This window comes from Suricata suricatta, chromosome 11 (genome assembly GCF_006229205.1).
Source record: "Suricata suricatta isolate VVHF042 chromosome 11, meerkat_22Aug2017_6uvM2_HiC, whole genome shotgun sequence".
NCBI classification, from domain to species: Eukaryota; Metazoa; Chordata; class Mammalia; order Carnivora; family Herpestidae; genus Suricata; species Suricata suricatta.
The window spans coordinates 56730662-56753791 of NC_043710.1; the positions used below are offsets into that span (position 1 = coordinate 56730662).

At 54.3% G+C, this 23130-nt stretch overlaps 1 protein-coding gene across 2 annotated transcripts in view; it reads right to left on the reverse strand.

The window, feature by feature from the left end:
• GDPD5 (glycerophosphodiester phosphodiesterase domain containing 5) overlaps window positions 1-19848 on the reverse strand; it is an 83112-nt gene extending 63264 nt beyond the window's left edge. For both annotated transcript variants that reach the window (XM_029957217.1, XM_029957215.1), the window contains exon 1: window positions 19033-19848. The gene's annotated coding sequence lies outside the window, so the exon portion shown is untranslated. The remainder of the gene's footprint in view (window positions 1-19032) is intronic.
• Between the last annotated feature and the right edge of the window lie 3282 nt (window positions 19849-23130).

Below are 23130 nucleotides of genomic sequence, written 5' to 3' on the forward strand. Positions count from 1 at the left end.
CTGAGCCTGAAGGCTGGAGACCTTAGCTGAATCCTGGCATGGCCGCTGTCTGGTTGTGCCATCTTGGGCAAGTCCCTGCCCCTCTGTGGGCCCCGGTGCTCTCCAGCTCCACTGGATGCTGAGTGGGCCTCATAGAAGGTGGTTAAGGTGGGCTTGGGTATGTGGGTCCCCTGAACCCCAAAAGGTATCTGGCCCGAGATGGAAAGCGCATAATGAGAATGAATCCTCCCAGCCCTGCTTTTCTGGGAACCTGCCTTGCCAGGCATGTCGACACACAAAATTTCCGATCCCTGCAGCCCCACCAGGCACAGCAGTATGTGGCGAAGGACACAGACCCACCACTCACTTGCTGCTGGCAGCCGGGGTCCAAACCAGGCCCGCTCATCTCCCAAACCCCCACTGTTCACAGTAGCAGGAGGTGACGCAAGCCACATGTCCAGCAGCAAACAAATGGATAAACACGTGGTATGCACACACAGTGTAATATTATTCAGCCAGAAAAAAGGGAAGGGAACTTTGTCACGTGCTACAACACAGACAAACCCTGAGGACATTATGCCGAGGAAAATAAGCCAGTTGCAAAGAGACAAAGGCAGTGTGAGCTCACATATATGAGGTATTTAGAGTAGTCAAATTCCTAAGGGAATGGAGGTCGCCAGGGGCTGGGGGTGGAATGCAAAGTTGTCGTTTCCTGCCTGGGTATTTCCGTTTTGCTAGTTGAAAAGGTCTGGAGATCTATTACTACTACTACTACTAAACCATACACTTAAAACTTATTAAGATGCTGGGGCACCTGGGTGGTTCAGCTGGTTAAGTGTCCAGGTCTTGATTTCAGCTCAGGTCATGATCTCATGGTTTGTGGGTTTGAGCCCCATCTCCGGCTCTGTGCTGGCAGTAGGGAGCCTGTTTGGGATTCTCTCTCTCTCTCTCTCTCTCTCTCTCTCTCTCTCTCTCTCTCTCTCTCTTTCTCCCTCTCTCTCTCTCTCCTTCTCTGCCCCTCCCCTGCTCGCTCACTTTCTCTCTCTCAAAATAAATAAGCTTAAAAAAATTATTAAGATGCTAAATTTTAAGTCATTTTTTTAAGCACAGTTTAAAAAAAATCCCCCATTTGGGGTAGAGGGGGAGGTTATGAGGGTTTTTAGAGATGGAAGTCCAGGCAGGCTCCACAGAAGGGGTGTTCTGAGTTGGGCAGGGTTTGGGCAAGCGCAGATGGGTCTGAGGCATTACAGGCTTGCACCTTTGGCCCCTGCTTCCCTCCTTCCCCAGCCCTTCAGATCTGTACGCCAGAGCAGTGCCCGAAGGGGAGCAGTACTGGAAGAAAGAAGGGATTTCTTAAATATCTACTACGTGGTCCCAGCCCACGTGCTTCATGACCCCTATCCTTCTGGGACTCAGTCTTCCCATCTGTACAACCAGAGAGTGACCCTGGACTCCTCCCAGTTCTCACACTGGGAATAATCTCTGAGGGGAGAGGGAGGTGGGAGGCACCAAGGAACCACAGAGAGGGGACCAGGACACTCACTGTTCAAAAGACCAGGGCTCTGGCACTGTGGCCTCATGATCCTGCCCGAAGCAGGTTCTGTCCATTTCACAGAAGGGGACTCTAAGACCCAAGGGGATTGGGTTTTGTTCCAACTCAACAAACAGGTGCCTGCACCTACTCTGTTTGTGATAGGATCACAGTTCCTCTTCCCAATCCAGTCCTGGAGTAACATAAAGTAAAGCACCATTGATTGCACCAGACAAAGCCCTCCACGCCCAGGGCTCTCTCCAGGAATTGAGACTCTCACCTCTCCTCTGACTCAGGAACCTTTTGCCCTCGAAAGGAACAAGGTGGGACAGTCCTTGGTTCCAATCTCAGCTCTGCCAAGCACTAGCTGGACATCATCTCCACCATATCCATGAGGACCCCTCCCAGCAGCACCCCTCTGAGGGTGAGATGAGGCAAGGCACAAACGCAGAGCCCTGCAGGGTCTGGCATACAGTAGGCACTCAATAAATGGCTGCTATCAACAGCCCTCTCCCTGAAGACAAAGCCATTCTCATCGATCTGTTTGTTCCTCTCAGAGGCTGGTTTGTTTGTTTGAATACTTCCCAGAGAGATTTTCCCCCAGGAGGACTGGGTGGTGCTCCCTAGCCAGCCCCAGGGACAAGAAGGGAGGAGCAATGAGCCTCACTTATGGAAAAAAAAATCAAATCATCATCACGTGGAAACAAGAGAGAAGTCCTGGGGAAGCCCGTGGTGGCCCCAGCACCCTTTCCTCACCCTCTCCCTCCTCCACACAGGAGGACCCACGATGGCCCCAGATCCTGCTTAATAAGCCCCCTGGGCCAGGCTGGGAGGCCTGATGTGATCCGGCTGCTACTTAAACCACACAAAGCCTTCTATTCTTAGCTGTGCAGGGGCCTAGTTCCTCGCCAGCTGCCGTCAGCCCTGTGGTGCAGGCCTGGAGGTCAATCAGACCACAAGGTGGTGGCAGGCGGCCCCTGGCCTGACTGAAGCCTGAGGCCCATACGAGGGGGCTGCAGAGCCCAGACCAGACACCGGGAAGCAAGGTGGGTTCTCCACTCTGGCCCACTCTCCTGCAAAGCCCCCTGTACCCACTGCGTGTCACTCGTGCTTTTTTCCCCCAGTAGAGTTTTTTGAGCATTTCTTACCTGGATCTTACAACCCTGAGAGTTAGGTATCCATGACCTCCCTTTTACAGGGACAGGGAGACTAGGGACTCAGCCTGGAACACTGGCAAATACACAGTCACACCTCACACCCGGGGCTGCCTGGCTACAGAGCCTCGCCTGCCCCAGAGGGAAGGTCTCCCACACCTGGCGACCCAGACACTCCTCTGCTGGGCTGATCTGTGTGAGAACATGTTTAGGCTGCTCTGACCTTTTCAAGGAGCTTAACAGAAATTTTCTCTCCCCTGCATAGACACCACAGCAAGTATCCAAAATCTCGAGTTCTTTGCTGTGGGCTGTAATTAGATCCTCCCTGCAAATCGGTGGCCTACGGTGTGCCCGGCACCTTACCGGATGGCCCACCAGCTGGGTAGTTTGATCTGACCTTACAGTAGCCTTGTGAGGTTGGCCTTGTCATCACCGTTTTGTAAACGAGGCCATGTCATAGATCTAAGTTTGCACGGGCACTGCGTGGAGCTGGTCAGGAATTGGGGCGTGTCAGGCCTTTTTAAGATGGAGAAGGAGTGATGCTTATGGTTACTGGCTCTTCTTTCCATAAACTGCTTAAGTTTATGTTCCTGTTCCATGATATCCTTCCCCCTGCCAGCCCCTCCACCCTGCCCCTATGCCAGCCCGGGCAGCGAGAGCATCTGTGATGCCTCTGGGTACCAGCTGAAGCCAGCTATCTGCCTGGACCCCCGTTCTGTTGGGGCCGGGACACCATCTAGGAACCTCTCAGGAACAAGGGCATTGAGAGGGACCCTCAGAACTCTGGGAGAAGCGATGCTGGGCATAGCCCAGTCCTGTAGCCCTGCACCTCATCATGGGCACAGTGGCTTTGACCAAGGATTCTCTGTGACAAGGTGTGGGCCCCCCTGCGAGCGGGGACCTAAGCCTTGGCGAAATAAAGCAGCATCTGCACCAGTGATCTGAGTCTTCCCGATTGATACCTCCTGGCACCCACTGAGAAGCAGAGGAAATGGGGGTAAGGGGGACTGTCTTGTTCTGCCCACGGACCCCAACCACTCCCCTCCTCGCCAGCTACCCAAGGACACAGGCCTGTAGGTGGGCAGGCCCTGTTGGCCCCCACCCTTGTGACCAGGACAGGCAAGCTGGGGAGGGGGGAGTTCCTCACAGGTGTTCAGGACCCTTCCCCAGAGACCAGGACCCAGCACCCTGCAGGCATCTGGGAAGCAGCTGGGGTGGGGGGAGGGCATTATCTGGTCCAGCAGACAGGAGGGGTGGCGCTGTCCCTCCTCCTATTGCTACGCACGCCCGATGTGGGAATGCAAACACAGCCCTGGCCGGCATGTGCTCCTTGTACATAATTCATGAGCTCCTATCGCTTTGGCCTGGATACAGTGTACTCAGCAGGAGAAACCTGCAATGGAAAATGGTCAGCGGTGAGCAGGGAGGACTTCCAGGAATGGAGGGAGTGGGCCAGAGGCCTGGGAGATTATGGAAATTGGACAAATAAGTGTTATTAACAGCAAGACTGGTCTACACGTGTGCAGGGTAAGTCAGTTTACTACACACTTTCACAGACTACATCTCATTGAATCTTCACAAAAGGCCAGTGTGGAAATTACTATGATTCTCATTTTACAGATGAGGAAACTGAGGCTCAGGGGTTATGTAACTTACCCATTTTTCCAAAGAAGGAAGAAGCAGAACTTCCTACCCTGCACCAAACAGCCTCAAGTAGGAAACCCACAACCCCAGGCTGGCTCAACTCCCCTTACCCCCAAATCATGGTCTGGAGCCTTAGAAGAGCCAGCACGCAGTGAGGACAGCACGCAGTGAGGACACCAAGGCACTCCATCCTGAGCCCAGTGCCCAATTGCTGAAGAAAGACAGTGAGGAGTGAATTCTACCAGCAGGGCCAGCCTGACCTCCACCCCAGCAAACAGGCTGCCCCCTACCCAGCTAGGGCAGCCCAGAGGAACTCGAGCTAGAGGAAAAACACTCTGGGTCTTGCCCGGCTGGCAGAGATGTGCTAGGTGACCTTGACTGACATGAGCATGAGCAACTCAAGGTCCAGAGAAGGGAAGGACTTGTTCAAGGTCCCACAGCAGAAGAGTCTGGCCAGTCCACAAACTGGGCACCGCCAGGTGCTGGGGACCCTCCAGATGCTTCCTGTCAGGGGAGGCACACACTCAGCTGGTGTTTGGACCCTCGTGACCTGCCTCAGGTAGCTTCTACAGCCCCATCTCCAACAAGCCATCTTTACGCCCCTCTTCCCCCGCCATCCTGGTTCCTTACAGCATCCCGAAGACGTAACCCACCTGTTGTCACCTTTGTACCTTTGCTCAGGCTCCTGTCTTCCAAGAATGCCTGCCCACACTCACACCTCCCACCATAACCTCTGTGATTCTTTGCAGAGCCTCACTTGAGATCCCCCACCCGCCTCTGCCCACTCCCTCCCTCCTTGTCTCTTCTGAGCCTTCCCACAGTCCTGACCTCCTGGACAGCCTCTGTGCACTCTGCCCAGGGTAACTGTTCCTGGAACCGGCTCATTCACACCCCTCGGGACCTGGGACTAAAGCCACGGATGAAGTGAACTTCACACACCCACCCACCACGAAGACCCTGGACACTTTAGAAGAAGCACTTATTCCTTTTAGGGCTTGTGTTTGTCTTTCTTTAAAAACCCTTCATGGGCACGGGGAAATGAAATAGAAGGTTCTTAGTCAGACGCATTCTGGCATTTCCAAATGCTGGCTCTGTGCCTGGCACACAGTACATGTCTGAGATATGTTCACGTGGTGGATGAAAGAATAAAAATATCTCCACCTTGCACTTCCTCCTGCTCCTTGGGAAAAGTTTTCAATTAGCAATAATCATGCCTCAGATAAACTTTGGACACTGCCACTGCACAAAGCAATCCTCCCGCTCCTTGAACCTCCGCCATTATTACCGATTCTGTCCTGGGGCTAAATCATGTTCCCTGTGATGCTCTTTCAAAATGCAAACAGCCCTGGGCAAGAAAGAAGCTCTAGCGGAGGCTTCCGGTACAAAATGGGAATGTGAGGGTTTGCTGATCTGGCTCTTCCCAAAGCGTTCTCTTTTGGCTATTAGTCCCAGACCCTGCTCTGTGTGCTGAAGCAAACCCGGGAGTTGGGAAAGGCTGGCTGCACATCGTACCACCTGTTGGGATGCTAATTTGCATCAACACATTAAAAGCTCTGAGAAGTCCTGTTTCGATTTATGTGACCTAGCAGTTCTCGAATTTGTACGTTCACATGTCCTAGGACCTTTAGCATTGCAGGGATCTAGGGCTCCTCGGAGCACGGTTTGGGGAGTGTGGGCCAGCATGTGCACGTCCACTGCAGGACAAGATAGGCGAGCTGAAAGGGCATCTGTGTCCGGTACACAGCCAAGGCCACAGTTCCTTGTGCTGACCATTTTACAGAGGCCCAGGTCTGACCTAAGCCATCAACAATGATCTTTTGTGACAGACAGAAGCAGAAAATGAATGGGGCACCATACAGCTTATAAATGGAACATAGAGGAGAGGGAACAGGTGACAGGCCAGACTGGAGACCTGAGTTCCCACTACAATACTGTGCTCACTGCTGGCCACTGCGCAAGAGACCCTTGCTTTAATCATCTGTGAAACCAGGCGAATGCTATTCTCAGGGCTGTTGTAAAGTCTCAGTGTGGTAATGCACACGGAGGCAGATCATAAATGTAGGTCCTGTCCTGGTATTTGCTACGTACACATCATTATTTCTCTACATGCACTGCCAGGAGGGTGTGGTCACGTCTCCATTGATCACAAGCCACTGCTGAAGTCCTCAATCAGGATGGATGGACAGATGGATGGAATCCCTAACAAGATCCAGAATCAACAATGGTTGTTTGAATAAGAATGAATGAACCAATTCCAGTAAGTTCAATTGTCCCATTTCTTAATCCCTAACTGGTAGAAGCAGTAAATCAGGAAGGATACGCGAGGGAAGATAGGTGGTGGACTGCTGGAGCCAGCAGAATGAAGGTCAAGGTGAGAAGAGCCAGAAACCTGCAAAAGCAGACCCTCCGGCGGCAAAGCAGGCACAGCAGCCCAGGGTCACTTGGTGTAGGGCCAGCAGGTCTCGATGCTCCCAGCAACACAGTGAGTGCTCGCAAGGCCCTTCCCGGAGAGGTTAACCATGTCGCCATTGTGCAGGGAAAGGAAGTGATCAATCCTTTTCACAAAGGTTTCCAACCCAAACTATGAGAGGGTTGTTTTTAAAGGCGATGAGGGAGCAGAAGGAAGCTTTAGGGACACAAGCCTGGGCTGCTTGGAAAAACACACTTTTATACAAACTTATCAACATAGTCATGCACAGGACAAACGTGTTTAAAGTGCCTACTGTGTGCCAGGCAAGTGCCGCTAGGCACTTGGGTGGGGGAGGGTATACTCAAGGCCTCATCAGATGACAGTAGACAGTATCACACACTGAAGACTGGATAAATGAGGTGTCAGGTCACTCAAGAACAGAAAGGAAGTGTTGGAGGAAAAAACCACAGACAGGAAGTCTGGAGGACCAAGCTAGATCACGATGTGACCTCAGCCAAGTCACCTTCCTTCTCTGAGCCTCCATTTTCCCATCTATAAAGTGGGGCTGATAATGAATATCAAGAAAACTACTAAATTACACCAGGCACTGGACCAGTGTGCATGGTCGTCAAGACAGCCATTGCTATTTGCTGTGGGCAATGATTGTCCCTTTCCCAGATAAGCAAACTAAGGCTCGCCTGGGTACTCACTTGCTCAAAGGCTGGAATTTAAACCTGGGTTTGTCAGATTCCAGAGCTCACCCTCTCTTGCCCTCCCAGATGAGTCCCATGCTGCCTTGCCCTGACTGCCAGGAGGACTTGGGGACACTGTGGATATCAAAGTGCTTTATAAAGGCAAACTATTAGGTGTCCAAAGCCAAAAAGAAATGAGTCTTGATTTCTCAGTGAAACCAAACACTGAAGTTCACAGAGGTATTCAGAACTCAGCTCCTGGGCTCCTAACCCCTCTGCCTCCTCTGTGTCTTGGCCAACTTCTTCACAGAGCCCCATCCCAGACCAGAAACAGCCTTCCTCATGGCCATCTGGCCTCCCCTGTTGAGGACCTAGAGGGCACAGTGTGGCCCAGGTGCCACGGGGGCTTGGCAGAATTAGGGGCTCTGAGCTCCCTCACCACTCCCCGCAGAGAGGCTGTGGGGCCTCGGGGCCAGTCTTCTCATCTCTCTGAGCCTTGGGTTCCCCCCACAACATGAGGGATTAAAGCAGAGTTCATGTGGGGAAAGATATTCTCCAAGGTGGGTCTAAAGAAACATGACTGACCTTTAGCTGGGTGATTTAGTGAGGTGGGTCGGAAGAGATTCAGGCTCTCAAGAGGTACTACCCCACCTACCAGGAATCTCCCATCTACCCTTGATATCACTGTCTGCCCTTGGGAGCCCTGGTCTGAGACTGGACTCAGCTCTTACCACCACCAGTCACCAGCGGGACCCTAACCTGCTGGCTTCCAGGTTGGGGCCCAGGTGGGGGAGAGAGAGGCAAATGGTCTTTAGGCAGAACTGCATACATCTTCACCAGAGAGAGCTGAGCCCCACGCACAGACATCCTTGCTGTGGCCCAGAGAGGTTGCTAACTGGCTTCAGGCCACACAGCAAGATGGGCCACATGGGTACCAGGACCCAAGCCTTGTAGGCCCAGATCAGGGCTCTCTCCATTGCCCCAGAGTCATCCCTTCTGGAACATGGATCGAGCACAGAAAGGATGCACCCACCCCCATCACATGGTGGTCATTGACAGCTCGGCCCCCAAGCCACAGGGTGAAAACCAACTCCGGGAAGCTCCAGCCCTGCCCCACCGCAGGTACTGATGGGGCACGTGTGTGTAGAGGATGGACTCGGCCCGCCTCTATAGGGCCCTCAACAGGAGGAAGGACATTCCAGTGATAGTACAATGGATCTCAGTTAAACCCAAGAAAGAATTTCCTGAGGCAGCATTTGAAATAGACACAGAGCAGGAGAAGGATGACAGCGGAGTCTCCTCTGAAGCAGAAGATGCGATCTCGTCCATTATGTCATTTTAGCTTCGAAAAAGACCTGGAAGGGAAGGGCTGCTGCCCACATATTATGGGTGAGTAACAGGCTCAGAGAGGTTAAGTGACCTTCCCAGTGTCTTCAAAGTTCTGATCAAAAGAGGCAGAGCAGGGCTTCAAAGCCAGGACTGACTTGGAAGCCTGCACCCCTCCCCTCTCTGGAAGGGTTCTTTGGGTCAAGGCACCACCACACCCACTGTGGGCCTCTGGGGTCAGACACCCGGGGGTGTGTTGTGGGTGTCAGGGAGGCGAGGGAGTGCCCAGCCAAGGCCAGCTGCAAAGAAAGGGCTCTAGGCCTGCCCAGCTGTCCCCAAGACACCATCGCTGGGGGCCTCGTGGGTGCTCTCCATGCAATGCAGCCCAACACATCTTCCACCTGACCATGACTCCAGTTCCCTGCTTGGCAGAAACCCCGTGCTCATCCCAAATCCCACCTTCACAGGGCCCCGAGGTGTCAGTGCAACCCCTCCTGCACGGTCTGTCCCAGGCTTGCCTGGCCCCACACTCCCATCCCCTAGTCTTCACAGTCTCCCTCCAAGCTCCAGACAGTGCAGCTCATTGTGGGAATCAGAGGCCGATGGCAGAGCCAGCAATGGCTGCCCAGCTCCATAAAGTAGCTACTCCAGAGCCACCTGAACTCACCTGACACCAACCTACCCATAACCTTGGCCTCACTCCGGGGATTCGGCTCTCCCTGGCAAGGCCATCCTGGGAATTTCCTGCAGCCTGATCTGGGGGACGTGGTGTGGACCCAGGCAGGTCCCTTGGGTCCCTGACTTCTCTGTGGCAACAGGGTGCAGAAGCCTAATTCCTCCAGCCACACTCAGCCTCTGTATGTCACTGCCCCGGCCCTGTGAGTACTTACCCCAGTCCACAGATGGGGGAAACTCAGGCTTGAGAGAGTGAGAAGCCATTTCTCACAGGACATGGTTTGCAGCAGAGGACTGAGGGGAGGGGCAGAGAGCTGACAGGTGAATGTCCATGGTGTGGCCAGGCTGCATGACACCATTATAACCTTGTCACTGGGGCAGGGTCTACACTGAGGGTGGTGACAGTCCCTGCCCTCTCACTGATGGTCCAGCCACATTGTGAGTTCTGGGCTCCCACTGTATTACTGATGATCATGGTAAAGGCTGTCATTTGCTGGATGCTCCCGGCTCACCAGGGACCATCTCCAGTACTTCACGTTTATTCACTCATTTGGTCTTCACAACGATCCTCTGAATACTCTCTGTTATCCCCATTTCGCAGATGAGGAAATCAAGGCACAAGACACTATGGGGCACATCGTGTAGTTCCCCAGCCACTTATGGCAGAGTCAGGATTTTTGGAGAAAGTATGGTTTCAGAGACTGTGTTCTAACCACCACTCCACACGGCCTGAGAGGGAGGGACAGAGACACAGGTCATTCAGATGGTCAGGCTAGAGAAAACTCATAGCCATGTCCTCTAAGGACCAGTGGGGGTGGAGCTGGACACAGTGGCAGGCACAGTGGGCAGGGACCTAGGCACCCATCTCCAAGGGGTACGAAGGCACTAGAATGCTTTAGTTTGTCTCTGGTGTAGGGGCCAAGCCCCCCTTCATAAGGGATATGCCCAAGTAACAAGAGGTGACCCTTCAACCGAATCCTAAGTAGGGTGGGTACACTGGATTCCACAGTTTTGACAACGGAGTGAGGAATAGGGCCTGTTTGCCACTCCAGGTCCACTCCCCACCCTGCAGGGGGCCCAGGAGGCTGATCTTAGTGGACTGCACTGGGCTCCGTGCCACTGGCTTCTGGGTAGGTTCACCCAGTGGGAAGCCCCAGCGGGAGACTGGAGGAAGGAAGAGAGATAGTTGAGGGTTTTTTTTCTCCCTGCCTCCCCCCCACCAGGTCTCCTGAGCTGACCAGTTCCTTCTACTGCAGGCCACAGCCCTGGTCCATATCACTGACCACTTACTTCCTTCCCTGGCAACTCTGGTCCCCTTCTGATGGTAACGGCTCATAGGGATGGTAGGGTCTAGGTGCTGCACACTCCCTTGTCGGTTTGCTACATCCCTATTTACTGCCGGAGCAATTCATCCTGGGTGATACACTCTCTCTGGCTGGGCCAGAGCAGAGGAGACCAAGCACTACCATCAATGACCCCTTTCCTGCAGCCCTCTCCCCAAATGGCCCTTGGAGTCTCTTCTAAATAAACATGGAAGAAATGACTAAAGCAGAGCAGTTTACAGGGGTGCTGTTACTATTACTATATATACAGGCCTTGCTGTGTTGGCCTGGGCCTGGCCCCGCACACGGTGCAGGCTGGAGGCCAGGGCAGGACCAGGCCAGGGAAGGAGGGAGCAGGAGGAGAGTTCAGCTCTTAGGGAGGACAATCGATGGCAGTTCCTAAGTGTATACAGCAGGCACTAAGCTCTATACACTGAGCACTTCATTCATTTCTCATGAGAGCCCAAGAAATACATCCTAGTTCCTAGTTATGCATTTTACAGAAGAGAAAACTGGGGCTTAAAAAGCTGAAATGACTTGCCCAGGGTCACACTGCCAGGGAGTGACAAGGACAGGGCTCAGATGCAAGCTTTGCTGCCTGCAAAACCCATGCTGGTAACTGCCTTGAAATAATTTCACTGAACTGGCTTCCAACAGAGGCAGCTGACTTAAATGGGGTCAGTTATTGGTGAGGCCCAGACAGAGGCCTCCAATGTCTCCCCCATCCCCACGCTCAGATGGAAAAAAAAAAACAAAAACCCAACCTTCTGACATTCTTCAGTCCTCCCAGGTAGGACAGGGCCCCAAGCAGGCGGTGCAGTTGGGTGTCCAGGTTGGGAAAACAAGCAGATTCAGACAAAGCTTCATTGTGAAGGAGGGCCCGATACTTTGACCATTAAAACAAATCCCAGCAAAACAAAATGCCTGCTGCCTTATCTTATCTTAGCTAAGAGGGGCAGGAAAGTGCTCCAAGACAGGGTGTCAAAAAGGATCCGGTCTGGGTGGCTGGGGCAGGAGGAAAGAGCACCACGCGGGGAGTCCAGAGTCTAGGTGTAGTCCCACTCTGCCACCGTCTGTGACCTTCTGCGGCAGTGCTGACGCTTTCTGTGCATGGCCTAATCTGGTCTCTGCAGCCCTTTCAGAGAACGATGATTGCAATTCCTATTGTCAAACGAGGACACCGAGGCTCAGAGACACCCAACCTAGGAGCAGTTGGAACCCAGGCTTATCAGACTGCAACGTCTTGTCTTTCCACTCAGCCGCTGTCTCCCCAGGCAGGGAGGTCCCAGGGAGAGCCACACCCTGCCTAGAAGCAATGAGCCCCTCACCAGGAAGCTGTGCAGGTGTCACCCTGAGGACACAGAAGAAAGCATCCCACAAACTGTGGTGGGCGTCTGTCAGTCCTAGGAGCTGACAGCACCTGGGAAGCTTTAAAAACTGCTGATGCCTGGGTTGTTGGCCTGGGCAGGCCTATTAAAAGATTCCTAGATGATTCTAGTGTGCAGCAAAATTTGAGAGTCATGGGCCCAGAGGCACCCACTAGAGCCTCTCCTAGCCCAACAGGCTCCCTACCCACCTCTTGAGGAAGAGTAAGGCTTTATTACTCTGAGCTTATTTTACAAGAAGGACACAAAAGCGGGCAAAACATAAGGGATGAGGTCATGTCCCCGAGGCCCCATAGCCAAGCGCAAGTGCAGGCAGCACAAGGGAGCCCTGACTTCAGGGTGTCTTGGAGGCAAACTCCTTTAAGCTACTTGGGGATCCTGGTTCTTGTCAGTTCACTCTGAGCCTCTTGGGTGCGAGGATGTGACAAATTCTTCACAGCATTTATTTTTTTAATTGAGTCCACTGATTTAAAAATTAAAAAGCTACAGGATTAATGCTGGAAGACACCTCTACCGGTGGGCGCAAGCAACGCCTGGTTTCTTTAGGAGATTTGGGCCCAGGCCTGGGAAGAGCCGAGACTCTCAGACCTCAGCACACATCTCCTCCCTCCCTGCCGCCCTCGTGCCCTCACAGCACAATGTCACAGACGGTGAGGCGGTGTGTGGTGGTGGAGAGAGGGAAGCCGGTGGGGTCCAGCAGACCTGGGTTCTGCCTACGCTCTCCCCTGGCACAGGAACCTCTGCTCTCTGAGCTCACTGAATTCCAAGTGCTGACCCCGTAGAGAAGCACATGGTGCCATGGTATGAGTGTGCTCGCACATGTGTGTGTTACATATCTTCACACTCAGCTCTGGGAGCACCACCTCCAGGAAGCCTTTCCTGACACTCTCCTCTCCCAGCCCCAGACAACCCCAGACCCCACCTTCCCTGCCACATTCTGTCCCATGCAGTACTGTCACTGCTTCTGTGTCCTCCCCTCCCTACAAGGCCATTCATTCATTTGTTACATACAGCAGCCACCCCTTGTCTGGGATTCATTCCATAGGCCCTTCCAGAGCACCGATCTCTGCCAAACTTCTCGGCAAGGTGCTGGAGACAGAGCTAATAACAGCCGGCACGCATCGAGGGCTTACTGTGGGCTTATTTTCTGAGTGCTTTATATGTATAATTCATGTACTCCTCACCACAATCTTATGCACAGATGCTGTAATTGTTCCCATTTTACAGATGGGGAAACGGTGGCCCAGAGAGGTTAAATCACTTGCCCAAGTCACATGGCTAATAAGCATGTGCACTCGGCTGTGGTTTCAGCATGACTGTATCACCATCCACCAACACTGATGGTGCTGGCCCCGCCCCGGGAGCTCACTCTTCACAATTTGTATCTGTGCGCTTACTTGTTTAATGTCTGTTTCCCCCACAGACCAACATCTCCAATCAAATTACATTTAGGGTTTTTCTGTTTGTTTGAAAATGTTTATTTATTTTGAGAGAGACCGAGGGAAGGGGGGGAGAGATGGGGAGAGAGCATGAATCCAAGTAGGCTCCACAATTTCAGTGCAGGTCTCACGAACCGTGAGATTGTGACCTGAGCTGAAATCAAGAATCAGGTGCTCAACCGAGCAACCAGGCACCCCTCAAACTACATTTTGCATGTGTTTGTAGGAGACTGAGAGAGAAACATACACGCAGAAGGTTAGAGAGACGGAAACAGAGACCAAATGAACACTGCTTTCCTTTAACAAGGACTCACTCATTGCCCGGCATCTCCTACCTGGACCCAGATGGCCCCTCCTAATTGGGCCATTCCTGCTGCTGAAGCCTAAGAAGAGCCAGGTCCCTGGACATCCCGGTGCTGCCCCCTGCCCTGAACTTGGCTCTGGGCCCTCTGTGTCTGACAGCTGCCTGTTCACTGGGAAAGCGTGGGAACCGCAGCTCTCTGACAGAATCCTCCTGACAGCAAAGTGCCCTCCTCCTTCGCGTCTTCCTGTCACCCAGCACACCCTCCCTCCTGGCATCACTGGCTGGACCCTTCAATCAGCTTCTTTCCGAGCCACTCCCTCCTGGGGAGGGGACAGGCAAATGGACTCAGGCTGACAGAGCACCTGCCTGTGTGTCAGGCCTGGCCAGGCGCCTCACTCCTGTAATCTCATTTCACCCCATAACACTATTATTATCAGCCCCATTTTATAGGGAAGGAAACAGAGGTACAAAGGTTGAGTGGCTTGCCCGAGGGGCAGATTGAACTGCCCCCTCACAAGTAGGAGGATGCTACTTTGTGCCAGGTACTGGTTCGGGGGCAGGGGGGGCGCTGGGGTGGCAGAGAACAGTCTGGTTCTGACAGGCCACAGTCAGCCAGCGAGTGTGTGGATCTGCCCAGAAGGAGGCTTAGATTCTGCCCGCTTGAGGGGAGTCGTGGAAGCTTCTAGGAAGAGGCATCTTCAGGCGCGGCTAGAATCCTCACTGCTCTGCTCCCATGGCCACCACAACAGGCAGAAGGGCAGGCCGGCCTTGGCCTACAAAGTTCTGGTGCCTAGTGAGGACTTGCCACCACCTGGGCGGCTGCAAAGGAAGGAGAGGTGCCCTGCCCACTGTCCTGCCAATGACCCCACTGTGGCTGGGCCAGCCGGGCCCCAGCCCTGCCAACCTGGCCTGGCCCGGCCGGCTCCCAATCACAGAGTCTTCTCTGCCCAGCTAATGACCATGCTGCCAGCAGCCCAGGCCTCTACCCCCTTCAGGGGAGGCAGCAGCTAACTATAGAGCCTGCTGGCCCAGACAGTGGCCAGGCCAAAAATCACAGCTGCCCGTCACACCACATCCTCTGGCTCCAATTGCTGTGGTCTCCTTCTCCACCTTCTAGAGTCGCAGAGGACACTGCAGAAGCCTGCGGTTCCGGGGGCTCGGACACCACCCCACTCACCACAGACATGGGAAAACGGGACCACAGAGCAGGGCTGATTCGCCCCAAGTCACACAGCTAGGGTCTGGATACCTGGCCCTTCCTTCGCCTGGAGAAGGTTCCTTTCCAGGCTTTTTCCATGCAAAGTATGCTCTCAAGGTACTCGGGTAGAGTTGAGGAGACAGGACAGCAGTTCAGTCACAGATAGGAGCTTGATTCCTCACTCCCCGCTGTCTGACTGGGTGACCTTGAACAAGACAGTGTACCTTCCTGAACCCCAGTTTCTAGGTGATAACAGGAGCTACTTCCCAGAGTTGTGAATGAGAGCATCTATAAGGTATTTAGCACAGCGGCTCAGAAGTACTCAAGAACATTAGCTATTATTAATATCATGAGCATAGTGTTACTAAATGAGTATGCAGATACATTTCACTGACTGTAAAATGTGATGCAGCGGTAGGTATTATTTGTGACTATTACTGTGAAGTGTTAAAAATTCAGAGGAGAAGTGACCAGAAGGTTAGGTAATCCAGGAATGTCTCTGGGGGAATTTATGACCCGAGTTAGGCCTACATAAATGGGGAGATGAGCAGAGAAGCAGGGATGGAGGGAAGATGAGGGGAACCCCATTAGCAGAGGGCAGCACAGGATATGTTTGGGAGACTGACGAGCAATGAGCCAGAGGTCTGTGCAGTGGCTGTGGTGGGCAAGGCCTTGAATGCACAGCAAAGGAGCATGGTCTTCATTTTACAGTCAAGAAAGAGCCACAGAGGGTTCTCTGTGAGGACTTCATATGCTTTCTGAGATGTGAATTTTGTCCGACACTAAAGGCTCTCTACTATCTGGCCACCCACCCCTTTTTTCCACACCCCTCACTGACCCCACAAACACAGTATTCCTACTCCAGAGTGGTCCCCAGCTCTCTGCCTTCTACACCATCCCATCCGCCCTGCTACGGCCCAGCCTATGCTTCATGTCCACAGTGAAGCACCCTTTTACCAAGTACAAATCATACCACGTGCTCTACATATATGACCTCGCAGTCACCCATAACATCTCTTATTTTACAGAGGACGAAACAGAAGCTTGGAAGGGTGGTGTCTCACTCACTGTCTCACAGTAAGGAAGCGGCACAGCCAGGATTCAATTTTGAACTGAGGTCAGGACCCCTACTTGCTAGAGCAAATTGCCTCTTGTCCTGGATCAGAGCCTTCTGAAGCCTTCTGGCTTACTCCAGCCTCGAAGCCTCTCCCTGCCAGCCCCTACCACTCATTTGGAATCAGAGCCCCAAGACTTGATCCTAGCACCTCTAGCTTGGTTTCTATTGTTTCCTGCGGGTCTACCTGGCTTCTGCCCCCAACAGGAAAAGAGCCAGGGTTGATGATAGGTCACTTTCTTCCTGTCCTGCCCCCTCCCTCCATACCCAAGACTTTGAAAAGCACTGACAGGAACCACCCACCTGCTCTGGTGGGATTCAGAAGTTCAGCTGAGCACGGAGCAACTTCCCTGAGCCTGCCTCCCAGCTCATGAGGGGAGCCATAAATTATTCACTGCACCTTTGTGCCTAGGGAGGCCAGACAAGGGGCCAGAGGGAATGAACGCCAGCTGCGCCCAATCCCAGAAGCCAACAGCTCTGGGGTGGGGTTGGGGAGTCAGAACCCTGAGCCCCAAGCCAGGGTCCCCAAGCAGATTCTGGAAGGCTGTGGAACCAGGAAGCAGCCAGGGGAGCATGACCTGTACAGGAATCCCAGCTGAGCAAACCCAAGTCTGTGAGCCTGCAACAGTAGCCCGCCTTGTAATCTAAGGCAAATCTGAGTTTTCCTGGTCAAAATTTCCAGCTTCCTTTCTTTACAGAGAAGGAACTAGATATTTGACAGAGCACTATATATTTATATCTTATTTAATCCTCACAACAACCTTGCAAAGGAGTTCTAATTTACAGAGATCCCAGCGCTCTTGAGTAAAGTGCACGGCCGCGTGGCCAGTGGGAGGCAGGGCAGATTCACGCCCACCTGGTCTGACTTAGCACCGTCAGCCGTGCTGTGTAGCCCACCCAACTGGGAGCTAGTCATCCCACTGCCTTTTCCATCTGGGTAACTTCCAGAGCACCTGGTATGAATTGACGCTCAGTTCCTGAAGCAAACTCAAAGGCCCCCGGGCAAGTAAGTGGCTTCATCTCTCTGAGCCTCCGTTTCCCACACATGGTAGCCATTAGTAACAAGCCCAGCCTTGGCAAACACAAAAATCTCTTTAGCACTTGACAGTTTGCCAGATGTGATGGCCCCATTATCTGAGCAGGTAACACACAGGCTGCCTTGACCCCATTTTACAGGTGAGGCTTGGAGACTTGCATGCATCTGCGAGGTCCCAGATGGCTCCCCAACCCCCATTCTGCCTCACTCCAGGTTCCAGGTTCTTTCCACCACACCATGAAATGAGATCACAGGTGTGAAACTATCTCATCAAAGGGGAGCTTTGTTCAGATGCAGGGGTTATTATGAGAATTTGAATCCCCATGGATGGGAGTTGGGGGGAATGCCAAGCCCCTCTGTTACCTTCTCTTCTGCTGTCCCCAACCCCTTCACCCCCAGGGACTCAGCTTCTGGCATTCAGCTGACCTCTCCACCTCCCAGGGGCTTTCCAAGGGGGTTTCCCCACAACACCACGAAGCTGGGCACAGCAGGGGTTAACCAGTCCCAGCCAAGGCCACAGGGCTAAGACCAAGGCCATGTCCCCTCCTCCTCCCCACTCAGACAAGAACCCACAGAGCTCATGCCAAGCTATCTTTCACAACCCCCCTCTTTCTGCATGGCCCCAGAAGGCAACAGAAGGAGCCCCTGCCTGGGAATCCAGACACCCTGGACTGTGCCCCTAGCCCTGGCAGCCCCAGCCTAGAGACCCTGAGCAAGCCCTCCCCTCCCGGGCCAGAGGTGTCTGGCAGGTTCCCCTGCCCAGGAGAAGCTGAGGTCAGACCTTCAGTCTGGGCCAAAGGCTGTGGGATTGCTGACTTGTCTCGGGGCCCCAGCAAGCACCACACAGACTCTCAAAGCAGCCTCATAAGCAGTCACCCTGACCTCACATCAGGGGTGGGAAAACCCCAGCCACCCACCCAGAAGATGCTAACTGGGAGCAGATACCTTGAAAGATCTTTGGGGAGAAGCGTACTTCTGCGTCAACCTTTTACTTACTTTAGCCCCTAGGACAATTGGCACACGCACGGCTACCCAGCCTCCTGTGTCCCATTAGTAACGTGAAGGAGGAGAGTTAGGGGGTGCTGAGAGCCCTCACCTGCTCCAGCTCTGATGGGCTCTGACTTGGGGACCTCTAGAGTGACTTTTCCCAACAAGTAAGCAGCATTTCAGAATGCCCTGGTGTCTTAGAGACCCTAGAGTCTGGCACACAAGGGCCAGGGGCCACTGCTCCCTGCTCAGGGGTCCACAGGGAGGGAGGCTATGGAACTGGGAAGCTTCCCATCTCTCCCTTCAACTCTGGGTCACCTTTCCTGGGACGTGACCTGGCCGTGGAGTGCGAGGGATGGCGGCCAGAGGAAGCCACCTCCTCAGCCTCAGGATCGGCTCTGGGATGCCCCAGTGGCCCTACTTTGACCCCTCCCCGCCACCTCCTGCCTGGCGGCTATCCACTTCCTTTCTTCGTTCTCAGCTTCTTTCCCTCTCCACCTTAACCCTCCAACCTAGTCTCAGCTGCCAGATTGAAAAGATCACGGTCACTCAACCCCGCTGACCCTCAGCTTCCACATCGTTAAGAGCCCATAACAATGCACAACACCTTTTATCTCCTGGAATAGTAGTGAGCCTTCTAAACGAGGAACCGTTTGCGAAAGGGTGGGGCGCGGACCCGCACACAATGGGCGCTCAATAAGTGCCCGTTTTCTCCCTTCCAGGCGCCCTTTCCTAGCTCCAGCCCCAGCTAGTGCCCGGTACACGCCCGCAGCTGGCCCCCCGCTGCCCGGTAGGGGTCGAAGGCCGCCCTTGCCTGGCATCCGGGGCTCTCTCACCTGCAGATCTCGGCTCTCGCCCGCCGCCGGGCCGGGGTGGTTGTGGTGGGGGGTGGCCTGTGTTCCCTTCTTCGGGGCAAGCGCTGAGCCCCTCGCCTGCGGCGGCAGAAAGGTGACAGCTTCGGCTCACAGCACCAGCTCGGTCCGGCTCAGTCCGACTGCCAGCCCGCTTAGGACCCCTCACGGGGTGCTGGACCCGGGCCGGAGCTTCCTGGGCGTTCGTACGGTCCCAAGTCCGAAGCACCGGGCGGAAGGCAGCTGAAGGCTCGGGTCTCGGAGCCAGAGGTTGGGGGCTTCGCGCTCCTTTGCACTCGGTCGGAGGGCTGTGGGCACCTGCCTCAACCCGGGTCTCGGACGGAAGTCTGGGGGCTCCGACACACACTATATAAAAAGGCTGGGCACAAGCCCGCAACCATGGACCCGTACGGTGGGCCAGGAGCTTCCCGTCCCAGTGCACTGGATCGGGTCGGGAGCTCAGGGCGTCCCAGCCACGACGCCCGGGATCGCGGAGCTGGGAGCGTCCCGGCACAGTACCCCGGGCTGGGGCAGGCGGGGCAGGGCGCTGGCGGGGACGCGCAGAGCCGCGGCGGCCGGAGAGGGCGGCCGGAGCCTGGCAGAGAAGTCTTCCCAGGTCCGGTCTCGGCTCGCTCTGCAAAATGGGGCGGACCTCCGCGCGTCGGCTGACTCCGGAGCTCGGGGCCGCTATTCCACTTCCTCCTCTTCCCCGGCTCGCTCGCGGCTCGCTCAGCCCAGCGCGGCAGCCGCAGCCACCCCCGCTGCTGTCATCCCCGCCGCCCACCCCCACAAGAGCTGCAGCCGGAGCCGAGCCCAGTCGAGGCAGCGCCGCCCAGCGCCCGAGCGCCAGCTGGCGCGGCCCCATCCGAACTGGGCGGAGTCAGGGGAGGCCCCACCCGCGCCGGGCCGGAGGCAAGGGGCGGGGCGCGCCCCAGATACCCTCCTCCGGGCCGTACAGTCGGACAGCAGGAGCCAATGGGAGAGTGGGAAAAGACCGGAGCTCTGCGGAACGTGTACTCTACTCCGAAGAGGGCGGGGCAGACCATGGAGACTTTGCGGCTGGGGAGAGGACAATGGAGAGGTGGGGGGATTCATAGACTGGAACGGGGTGCAGAGTCACCTGGGGACCCATAGGGAGGGAGAGGTGATGAGACTGGTGTGTGTGGGATGGGGGCACGGAGGGTGCCGTGTGTTGGAGAGTGGGGAGTCAGGAGGTAGGAAAAGCAGCAGGGTGGAGGCGAGGTGAGGTATTACGGGATAGTGAGTCTCCAAGGGATAGCGGAGCTTCGGGGGTGGCTGGACGCCGCCTTGACAGTTTTCTTTCCCCTTCTTCAGCTTCAAGGGCTCAGAGCGCGGAGGTGAGCGTTGGAAGCTGTGAAATATTCAGATTTCATGAAGCGGGGAAAAATAAGTTTTTGAAAATAAAGATCGGATCTACCTACCTATCTTCCTTCCTTCCATTGTCCCACGCTCCCTTCCTTTATTCTTTCAACATTTCCCCCTTCCCAGCGCCCATCCTTGAGGAGGAGCATCTTTGTCAGTTTTAGATATACTAAATCAAAAGCAGTGTGTGAGGATAACACACACACACTCCCTCACTGTCAATCCCTCTTTCTCTCAATCTTTCTCTTTCTCTCCCCCCCCCTCTCTGTCCCTTCCTCTTCCTCAGCACCTTGGGGGTCACTGGCTCTGTGTCTGATTATCCGATTATTTCAAGAGTCCCCTGCCAACTGCACAGGGTAGGGCACAGGGCAGACCTTAGAGGGTTTTGATGTATGAATGAATGTCGACATGCTGCTGGGTCATGTAAAAGCCACTAATTGGCCTGGGGAGCAAAGAAATGGAGGCTACACAGTACAGCTTTTCAGTAAGGCTCACACCAACCTTACACAATAGTTACCCCATTTCCCTGATGAGGACACCAAAGCACAGAGACGCCAAGTCAGATTCTCAAGATCATATGGCTGGCACAGGATTCTAACCACTCATCACTATCACTTTCTAGGGCAGAGCTGTGTGGCTGTGACCAGACTTCTTGACCTTTCTGTGCCTCTGGTTCCTCATCTGTAAAGGAGAAATAAAGATGCTGCTTTTTGGCAGGGAGTGAGCATACACCAGACTTCAAAAAATGGAGGGAAGGGTATTCCTGGCAGAGTAAACAGCATATGTAAAGGCATGGAGTTTGAAAGAACACCACTGGGGACCCCTGGCCTATTCTGGAGAATTAGGCAAGGCTTCCCTGAGGGAGTAACAGGCAGGCTCGGGTCAGAAGTAGGGGGTATCTAGATTAGGAGGGAACCTCAGGGAACGGACAGTGCTCTGCACAGAGGCCAGCCTGGGCAAAACAGTGGAGGTGAGGAGAGAATATCCCTTTGTTGAACGCAGACAAGTTTCAGAATGGTTGGACAGCTCCCAGGGAAGGAACAGAAGTGACGAGAAGAGAAGAGCCTGCTAGGGCCAGACAGGAGGGAGTTCAGACTTCATTCTGAGGACCAAGAACTCTGTTGGGGGTCTCACCCAGGATCCTGAACCCAGTAGGATTATTCGGAGGCCCCAGCCGGGACTCACTGGGTAGAGGGGTGGCCTGGAAGTTTTTAAGGCAGGCATTGAAAGGGGAAAGAGAGCTTTTGTAGGGAACCAGGTAGCACGAAAACAGTTAAAGCCGACAGGAGGCAAATGCCAAGGGGCCTGCACAGGGAAGGTTGGTGTCTTCAATGAGGTCTGGACACTGAGGCTCTGGCCCATCCCCTCTTGAGAGTGCAGCAGCCTTAGGGTCTGGTTGGAAGAACAAGTTAGAAGGTGAGCTGAAGGCTGAAGTCCAGGTTGGGGGGAGCGGAGCACCCTCTCTTAGCCAAGCCCAGGGATTGGGGGTATGGAAGTTGTCCCCAGGAAGCTCGCATTGGTAGATGTGGCAGGAGGGCTGGGAGGGGGCCACTTTGCTAAGAAAACATCGACTTCTCCCTCTGCCCAGAACCTTCGTATGGCTCCTAGTTGCCAGCATAAGTCCTAAACATCTAGTCTGGTGTTTCAAGCCCTCCATTACTGCTCTCTCCCAACCTCACCAGCCTCCTCTCCCAATCACTTCCCTCTCCCCTTGTACCAGACTTCTCTCAGCTCTATCCATGAGCGGGATGTAGTCCGTCCTTCTATGGGGTTGCTCTCACAGTTGTCCTTGCCTGGGGTACGGTGTTCCTGTTCTCTCCTGAGTAACTTCTACTTCCCGGCTGAACTAAAGACAAGAAACTTTGGGGCAAATGCCCATTTGTGCTCTTTACTGCTATATTGTCAGAGCTCAGCAGAGAGCCAGACACATAGTAGGTGCTCAGTAAATCACTGTTGAATGAATGTTCCACCTCTCAAATCAAGGGTCTCCTCACTGAGAAGCCTTCCTGGACGCCCCCAGGAAGTCGGCCTTTGGTATGAGATCTCTTGGCTTGAAGGCTCTGTAATTACATATTTGGTGTCTTCTTGGCCTCTCAGGGCTATGGGAGCATGTCTGTGGCAGTGCGCCCCCTCCCACCGGCACCCTGCCAAGCGTAGAGCTGGCCCTTATAAGACCTCAGCATTGGGCGATGAATGAGGCTCTCAGAGAGCAGGCCTCTGGCCGCCCCTGCGGGGAGTGCTTCCTAGGCGGTTCAGATGAGCAGAATGCCAGAATGAAAAGGAGGCTTTCAGAACAGACCCTCCATCACCCCTGAGGCCTGGGAGAAGAGCGCCCAAGGTCACCAGGAGGTGACCAGCAAATAGTTCTCAGACACCCACGTTCGCCCTCTGACTACCCTCCCCTGGGAGAGGAAGTTTCCTGACCTGGGGGAATCTGGCCTTTGTGCCACCAGAGAGGCCCACAAAGCATGACAGATTCACGGTCATGGCAGCTTGACTGTGAGGGTGACCGAGGGCTCAGGGGCCTCTGAACCTGGGCCTCCGAGGCTGACAGAGAAGGCTAACCTTGTCAGCCTCATGCCCACTCTCCCAGAGCCTGGCATCCTCCTTAGATCCTTCTGACCAGAGGAGGATTAACAGTGGGGCTGCTGCAGCTTCAGCTCTGTCACACGGCTCCTTTTTATTCTCGTTGCAAACACT